General features: G+C 46.4%; 2 non-coding genes across 2 annotated transcripts; one reads left to right on the top strand and one right to left on the bottom strand.

Moving 5' to 3' along the window:
- Nucleotides 1–3,625: 3,625 nt before the first annotated feature.
- Nucleotides 3,626–3,744, bottom strand: LOC137911166 (5S ribosomal RNA). The gene has a single exon (XR_011106091.1). It is a non-coding gene; the product is annotated as a 5S ribosomal RNA (ribosomal RNA).
- Nucleotides 3,745–3,862: 118 nt separating this feature from the next.
- trnad-guc (transfer RNA aspartic acid (anticodon GUC)) lies at nt 3,863–3,934 on the top strand. The gene has a single exon. It is a non-coding gene; the product is annotated as a tRNA-Asp (tRNA).
- Nucleotides 3,935–9,185: the final 5,251 nt, after the last annotated feature.

The raw sequence follows: 9,185 nt of genomic DNA, 5'->3' as shown, positions 1-9,185 counted from the left end.
GGAGAAATGAGACTGAAAAGTTCTTCCTCCTCCTCTTCAGGCCTGTTTTTTTTTTTTTAGGACACTGTGAAATCACGCTATTTTTACCCCCAGCTTCAAATTGGCCTGTTATGCCTTCACTGTCCAATCCCAGAGGAGGAAAGAAAAGAATCCTCCTCCTTCTCTCCGGAATGGGAGTGGTCTCTATGGAATTCCTAGAGGATGGTTATTACGCTCCTGATGGATGATGACGGCTTAAATTGATCTGTCTGGTCTGTAGCAGTGTATTTGAGTATTTTTTAATCCAGGTCATTTTTTCAAGCTGGCGCAGCAGAAAGCACTTCCTGTTTGTGTATTTGTCGGCTGGCTGGGTTGTTAGCAGGATTCTGCATCATTACATCTTTACTTACGGGAAACAAAACATTTCTGACCCCAAAATTAGATTTGATTAAAGAAGCTCAATTATCAGGACATTTGCACCATGACTCAGCAAAAAAAACAAAAATGTAAACTTGCAGTCGTCATCGGTTAACGTCATTCTGCCTCTCTTTCCTGGTGCAGACGCAGCATGGCTGGATAGATGGAACGAACAGCACAGAGGAGGACCCGTCCAGGCCGAGGCCTGCCAGTCGTAACAGTGGTGTGTGTGTGTGTGTGTTGCACGTAATCCATCATCACATCCTGGGAGAGAACCCGACAGGAAGCCGGAGAATGCGCAGACAACAAGCCCACGCCTCACCTCCACAAGAAAGCCTTTCTCCTCAGACGGGAAGCGAGGCTCCGGTGTTTCTCTTCCCCGCTGCATTCGTATGACGGATTCGTGTTTTCGGTCGGCCTCTCCTCTTTCCATTTCCTCTGAGCTCAAATCCAGAAGCGTTGAAAATCATTTGCACAGATTTTCATGCCATTCTTCTATCTTCTTCTTGACAGGTTCTGTAAGGATGGGGCCAGTCTGGCAGAGGGGTCCCCCCCCCCTCCCACCCCGCCTGTGAACGATGGACGTGAGGCAGATGCAGCCTTTTTGTCGGTGAGTTGCCGGTGTTTAAGTGAAAAGTCATGAAGATAAAAGAAAGAAAGAAGAGAAAAAAATTAAATTTAAATGTGTTTGATCAAGAAATCGAGAGGGAGAGGGAGTGAGAGGGAGTGAGAAGCAGGGAGGACGTCGTCTGGCGTTCCTTCACGAGTCACTGAAGACCCAGGAAGCTCCTGTTTCTTAGCTCCTGTTAACAAAAGAATGACGCCCCAATGACTGTTTAAAAAAAAACAGCCACAAGCTAAAAGCAGCACTTTCAAAATAATGGCACAACAGTTATTTTACATGAAAGTTTATGACGTCAAAAACGGCGACTTTGTTGTCTCTGTGCAGTTTAGTCTGTGACAGAGCAACTAGTGACGAATGTATCATAAAGGAATAGATGCATAGGAATAGATGCATATTCCCATGAAATTACCAAAAAATATTCATTGAGTACATTTTCTTACCTTTTTGTCATTGATCTATGTATTATTTATTGTTAAATTCATGGAAACGTCAAAAGATGCCCAAAATAAATCCTGGATTCCCATCCAGAGTCCAAATTCTAATGGGAAAAACTAAAATCCTTCCTTAAAATTGCGTTCAAATACATTGATTTTTTAATCTGAGATATTTCCTGCGCACCCAAACAAACGTGGATGCGCGTGCGATCGTGTTGTGGCTGACGAACATAAGGTTGGATCTGACCTTTGACCTCTATAAACTAAAGGCTGCATAGGCCAGCTCCTGCTTCACGTTACCATGTCGCCCTCTTGTGTCTGTAAGCAGAATGACAATGGATGTCATTAGTGACGAGGTATCAAATGAAGTTCCAGGCAAAGCAAGCGGTGAGAATCATCTCCAACTTGAGACGCAGGTGTTCTCGAGATGGTCTCGATGCTATCAGATCAATCGATCTTAAAATGTAGCCTTTACTCGACGGCTAAAACAGAGTCCTCTGTTTCCCATAATACCGGTAAATAAAGTAAACTCCGTTCCTACGCAGCAGATAAATGTCCATTTACACGCCTGCAGTTCTATTAATGTGTAACTACGTCTATCTAAACAACAGGAAACACATGAAAGCGTAAATAGTACGGGTGGAAAAGCATAATAAAGTTAATTTAACACAATTCTGTATCATTTACATCCCGTTTGGGCTGCGTGTCGGGGGGGGGGGGGGGGGCTGTGCCTTTGAAAGGGAGTCCTCCTCCGTAAAGTTTTATTCCTTCTCTTTAGCTCAGTTTTCTATAGTAAAGTCTAAATCATTGATTTCTCCATCCCGTCCTGCAGCGAGATCCCAAACACGGACGCCATTTTTATATTTGGAGATTATTATTACCTTCTTCAGTTCAACAGTTGTTCTCGCTGTTTTCCTCTTTCCTTTGCCATGCGTCTTACTGCTAGTAAAAGCGCATAATCTGCACACGGTCTTTCTCCCACGGCGGGTCGACTCAACCTGAACCTACACGGTTAGGCTCCGCCTTCGTTCGCGTGTCTTCGGTTCGCCTCGGCTCCACTCGTGTTCGAACTCTAAAAATCTTCTGAGGATTTTTAAACTCCATTATTTTGGTCGAGAACCAAGGTTCCACTGTATATTTTTATTTCAAATGAGGGCCGTGAATCTTTCCTCACGTTGCACAAACACTAGCCTCAAACCAAATACATTTTCTTGTTTGGTCTTATTCTAAATTAAGCAAATGTTTGATTCAACATTTTTCTTTCAGTGTGTCAAAGACTCTGTTTGTCAGTTTGATTCTGACACCAGGCTGGAGCAGGCCCCTTATCGGGGGACTCGCCTGCACGCCATCCCAAAGGAGATAACAGAACATTTACTTCCTGCTGTCACTTCATCTAATCGCTGCAGCTGAACCAAAACGCATCTCCCCCCAGAAGCTGGTTTCACGTGGTGGTTTAGATGTGTGTCCCCATTGTCTAGCACCATTTGAAATCAGTGTTCTTGGAGACGGGAGGACAGCTCTGGTGGTCGTGAGTCATCCTCTGGGGGACAATCAAAAGACGCCACTAATAGATAACTGATTTCCTCTGGTGCGTAGAGCCTGCTGCAGCCGTCTAGCACCATTTGAAATCGGTTATGACACTGTGGTTAAATACGATTTTGAGTCTGCATGAAGATGAATCTCATGGAGAAGAAGTGAAGAAGCACATCGATGATGGGCGGGCCGGGGAGGAACTGTAGAACCCTTCGGTGGAAATGCAGAAGCCAAGGAAGAGGAAAGTGGCACGCTGTGGAGAGAGAGGCTGTACATGGATATAATTTACTTCATGTGTGTATTTACTTGAATTAACGTAAATAAAAACTTTTTTCCCCCTCTTCCTTCTATCTTCTGCGTTTGTGCTCAACAGTGTGACAACGTACACGACGTCAGTCACTGTTAGAGTTCTGTGCAATTTTATTCTTACAGTGATTGTGGCCGTCATCCATGCTTGTGTCCATAACAGTCAACGCCGATTAAAAAAAATATAACATAAGAAATCAACCTATGAAATCAATCAACTGCTCAATAAAAGTCATCAATCACAAGTCTTCAAATTGACAACCATCTTGATTTCCGACTTTTGGATGAAAAAATTCCATTTTGTTTGCCCGCAGCCTCAGGGATGAGGAGAAGCTTACGGCACCTGGTATTCCCAGGCGGTCTCCCATCCAAGTACTAACCAGGCCCGACCCTGCTTAGCTTCCGAGATCGGACGAGATCGGGCGTGTTCAGAGTGGTATGGCCGTAGACGAAAGCCGCGGCGAGAAGGACAGTATATAAACACGACTGTCCAAACTCGGCGGACCGCCGTGTATTTAAAAAAAACAAAATACTTTCCCAGCGGGCGTCACCTTGCTCGTTCGTGTCTTCCTCGTTAGTATAGTGGGCAGTATCTCCGCCTGTCACGCGGAAGACCGGGGTTCGATTCCCCGACGGGGAGATGTTCTTTGCATCCGGTGTAAATACTTTTCCAAAAAAATTAAGCATGCAATCAACTTCTTGATCTTGATCAATCTTAGAACGCATTTAATTCTGAGATCGATCCTGTATGGATACAAAAAAGGTTCATTCTTTGCTGTTCAATCACTGATCAACTGAACTGAAAGGAGAAACAGGATCAGCCCCTCCAAGCTGAGGCACTCGGTTTTCTTTAATGCCAATCTTCAGTAAAACAGCAGAACTGTTACCGGATGCTGCTTTATCTTTTACACTTTTTAATTTATGTTTTCTTGATGTGTTGTTAGAGATTGACATGCAGAGATTTGACCTCGTTTTCTGTGAGAAGTGTGTTTGGTTTGTTTTTGTATTTTATATTATATAATGTGTTTATTGCAGCTAGCAGTGCAAATAGGATTTAAATAAAGACATTTAATAAACATTTGATATATTGCATGTTTTTATATTAACAGCTAATTTTACACAACGCACATTATTTGGTATTAAATCAATTTTGCCCACGAGAACAACAAAACATCAGAGGAGCCACTTGGGAGCCAAAAGAACCGGCTCTCTTAAAAGAGCCGGAATTCCCATCACTAATGAAAACACAGAGTCGCGTCAGCTTTGTCCGTCGAGATAGCATCTCCAACGTCATTTTGCTGAGTCAGGGATCCGACATGGCAGCATCTATCCAGATTTGAGTCAAGATCCAATGATCGAAAGCAGAAAGCTTTCTGGCAGCTCGTTTTATCCCTGTAGTGGTCGCATATCACCAGCAGAGGGCAAGCAAGGGTCGCATTTCTCTCCTAGGAAACCTCTGACAGATGAGAGCTGTTGTTTATCGTGCAAGGTGTCGTTATCAATACGTACATACTGATATATTATTATCACCAATATCTTCTGCCTGCAGCCACGCCCATCCATCTGCAGCAGCTCAGCCGGCTGGCGGCGAGGAAGCAGCCGGGCACCAGCGCTCTGAAGGTCATAGGTCAACTGCACATCGTCATTGTAGCTGCTGCGTTAAATGCAGCTGTGAGAGGAAGATGAGCAAGCCCAGCTGTGCACACACACACACACACACACACACACACACACACACACACAACCTGACGTCGGTATCCTCGTACCCCATCGTCCCACATCAGAGGCCTCTGCTGACATGGGGCTGATAGGACGTTGCTGTTAGCTTAGCGGCTACGGTGATGCTCTAATGTTGACAGATGTTGTAGCATCCGACGCTGGGCTTTTTGCGATTGGTGTGTTTTGGTCGAACTGCTCCTTAAACAGTTTACGCTCGCTGTGATCACAGTTTGGGCTAACCCTCTCCTCCTCCTCGTTCTATTCGCTTACATGTCGTTTTTAATTGTAAGTGAGAAAACAAACGTAACACTCATGCTGTTGCCGGGAGACGATGGACCTTAAAGGTTCCGCTCACCATGGCGTCTGTAGTTTTTCCTCCATCATGAAGTATCCCAGTGCCGGGCTTGGTAAACATTAGGGCACTTGTGTGAAGGGCGTCTTTTAGGTAGGCCTACTTTTTGCCAAGGTAAACAACCATCACATAATCACATCTACAAATCGCAGCTATGAAAGTCTTAAATAAACAGGAGTGTTTCCTGCGCTACCAGAGAATGATGCTTCTTCTCACACGAAGGAGATGGCTATTTATTTTAGCTAGCGCTCAGGGAGGCATCAGAACATCAGTAGCTTCATGTTTGAGAAGCAGTTCAAGTGCAACGTTGCTCAGTCGTCGTTGCCGGGGCAACCAAACAGCATTGTCGCCAGAGTGACGCTCCAGATTTTGCTTTGGCTTCTTCTCAGATCTCCGTGATAAAGACCCGCCTGGCAACGACCTCTGTTTGATGCGGACCCAACTTGGCTGCCTATTTATAGCTTCGTCTGAATCTGCCTCTCGAGGAGATGCAGAAAGGGCCTCGTATTTTTAGAAGGGGCAGCAGACATGTTTATAAATTCCACCAAGGACTCCGGTTCGCTTCCCTCGCCCTCTTCTGAAGTTGACATGACCCATTTTGGAAGTTTCTTAATGTTTCACCCACGAAGGTCGAGTCGGGCCAAACGCCGGTTTTATGGTTTTGTTGTCGTGCTTCTCTGGGAGACGAGGCCGAGTCGTGGAGCGAAGTTTGTTTTGGCTTGTTCACAAGGTCTCTGTGTTTATCTCTGTTTCTGCTCACAGCCAGACCAACAGGACAGTAAATCCAAGCTCGCTTCTGGTTTAACCTGATGCAGCGTTCCCGGCTTCTGCCTTAAAATAACTACTGGTTTGAAGTGGTGTTCAAAGGGCCTGGAAAAAGGCAATGCAGGGAATATATCCGAATATTGTACAGTGAACTACTGGAATGGAATAAGGATAGTTTATCGGGAAAAGCTGATGAGGTGGACAATAGAAAGTGTTATCGCTCTGAAACTGAAATCTGAGATATGCAACAAAAACAGGGAATAAAAAGAGAACTTCATGTCATGTAAATCAACCACTATCACCTGCAAGAGCCACAGATGTCCACGGAGACAACGGCAGAGACACCGAAGCAATGTTTCAACATGCATGTGTAGGAAATGTTGGGCTTCAATCCAGAACTGGGCCTTTTTTTAAAGTGGGTAAACATTGAAATGTAAACACTTAGCTTCAATAAATGTGCTGCTCAAATTGAATATAAATGGCATTCTTCACCTCCATATGAGATATTATTTTTGTAGGGCGCGTGAGAACACATTAAACGTTTTTTAGGGGTGCGAGACATAGAAAGGTTCAGAACCCCTGCTCTTGAAAAAGTACAGGATGTCCAAAGGTCAGCACGAGTGCGCTGACGTCTGCCACTAGGGGGAGCTGCAGGTAAAGACATTGTCGTAGCGTCAGCAACAGAATGTGTTTCCTAGTCCAGAGGTAGATCTTTACCCTGTACATGGAAGGGGGGGGTTGTGGATGTGAGGCTCTAAGCAGGCAGGAACTGGATGCCCCCCCCCCCCCCCCCCATCAGACACTGCAGGCTGAAATCAGCTGCAGATGTGAGACCCTTTATTCTCAGACAGACAGACTGAAGCTGGTCGGAGAAGGAAGCTGAAGGAAACCGATCGCGTTGCTCCCGGCCAGGCTCTGAGTGGAGTCACGCTGACATGTTGAAAGGTGAGCTCACTTTCTTAGCGCGCTCCAGTCAACTCGGATCAGTGGCACGCCGCGCTGTCAAAGTTCTGCCAGAACGGGCTGGCACGGCTCTGGATCAGAACCAAGCAGCTAATCTTTGGCCTGCCCGTCTGGCTGCTTGGCTCTCGTTTTATGGCTGCTTCCCACGCCCCCCCCCAGAAATGAAAGCGTTCTCCTCCCAGCAGTCCGAGGCATTGTCATCCGAGCCTGTCGCATGCTGGTGTCTGATAAAACCGACATTAAGCCCGAGACTCTAAAAGCCGCTTTGGCACTTTTGCTTGCCTTGACAGGAACACGCAATAAAGTCTGAGTACGCCGACATCGGAACGAACCACAAGTCGCCCAGAGCTCCGCCCGCATGCAGTTCCACTGAAGAAGACGTCACAGGGTCAAAGGCAGAGCACAAACAACCGGAAACACACTTTACAAGTCGAGGAAAACGGCTCGACAAAGTCTTTCATTACATTCATTGTTTATAAGACTGATAAAAGACTTTTCTTCTTCTTTTTTTTTTTTTTTTTTACTAACTACAGTTAATTGTTTTCAGCAGGAGTTCAGAAGGTCCCAGCCGGTCTGCTTCTGGCCTCCACCCTCGAGTCGGCTTCCACACTGGCTTTGGTTTGAGAAATAACATCCACGTGTTCCTGGATGACAACGCACGCACACACACACACACACACACACACACACGCAGAGGGAGACTTCAAAAGGAGCTCCACCAGACATCTGGTTGTGCTTTCTGAAGGGAGTCGTCGCCCCCCCCCCCGTCACGGAGCTGGCCAGGCTCAAATCCAGTCGCTCCAGTCAGGATGAAGATGGCAGAGTTTCCTTTGCATACGTTTTCCCTTCGTCTGAGTTTCGGGGGGGGGGGGGGGGGCTGCTGGGACGCAATGGCTGGCCGGCTCGGTCAAGGTGTCGCCAACCAAGGAGATGTTGCTAAAGTAAAGAACGATAAGACCTCATTGATAGTAAACTGATGTTACCCTTATGTTGTTCTAGAGTCCCAACAATCCATTTGCTCCTTCTTTACGTTCATTGTGGCGCATTAATTAATTACGTTTGTGACCGCGCAGATGTTCCACTCATCCTCGCTCTCTACAGAGAAAATATTGACATCTCTTTCGTCGAGTTGCTCGTCTCTAGTTCACTGGAGCTCCTCAGCCGCGGACCTGCGGACCCTTCCCACGGCGTACTGGCATGTCTGTGTCCTTGTGGACCCTCTCGGGATATTGAGTCATGTCTGGATTCCTGGACTCGTCCAGGGCGAAGCAGGGACGTCTGCTAAGGCAATCGTTGAACCGGTGAGAGATATTATTATGGCTGTATCGGGATTGCAGCAGCCAAAGCGTGAAATAACGACGTGCTCTTTTCCGACAGAGGCCAAATGTCGTGGAGACGCTGAGCGGGACGTCATCGGAGCAGGAGTGTGAAGGAGTCCGGTGTTGTTGAATGGAAGACACAAGTGGTCCAGCTGACAGGACACGAACCCTTCTGTTGTGTCTTTATTGTGTGTGTGTGTCACCATTCTGTGTAAAAGTCACAAAGGTGTGTGTGTGTGTAGTGTGCAAACTTGGCACGGCTGACATTTGTTGCGAGAATAAATAGACTGAGGTCGAGTGAACGTTCCAGAGGAAAGCCACCTGGGAAGACTTCGGAACGTTCTTCTTTTGTTCCTCTTTTCAGGCACGTAACCTTTTCATTGTTGTCGGCAGCAGAAAAGTTGAGATGTGATGTGTGTCAAGATATGTAGGAGAAGGATTATTGCATCAGGGGAATCAATGGAAAACACGTTTTCCTTTAAGCGTCATGCGTGTGCGTGACGCGTTTAAAGGGAACCGTTTTCCACACGCAGGCGACCTTAGGGGACAAAACCCAACATCGATCCAACGCAGCAGACCTGCAGCGAGAGGTCCTGCTCTCTGTTCTGGTCTCATCAACAACAACCCCTAGTTTCTTACTTCAATCCTCCACGGGCTCTGGTGGTGGCGTGCAGGACCGCTAGGCTAACTCACATGTTTGCCTGCCTCAGCAGCAGCTAGCAAAAAGAAATAGCATTTCTTATTGCCCCGTAGTTAAATTAGGACAATAAGTG

The sequence above is a fragment of the Brachionichthys hirsutus genome, chromosome 22 (genome assembly GCF_040956055.1).
Source record: "Brachionichthys hirsutus isolate HB-005 chromosome 22, CSIRO-AGI_Bhir_v1, whole genome shotgun sequence".
Taxonomy (NCBI): domain Eukaryota; kingdom Metazoa; phylum Chordata; class Actinopteri; order Lophiiformes; family Brachionichthyidae; genus Brachionichthys; species Brachionichthys hirsutus.
The sequence above is the reverse complement of the archived record's forward strand: the minus strand, read 5'-3'. Positions and strand labels throughout refer to the sequence as shown.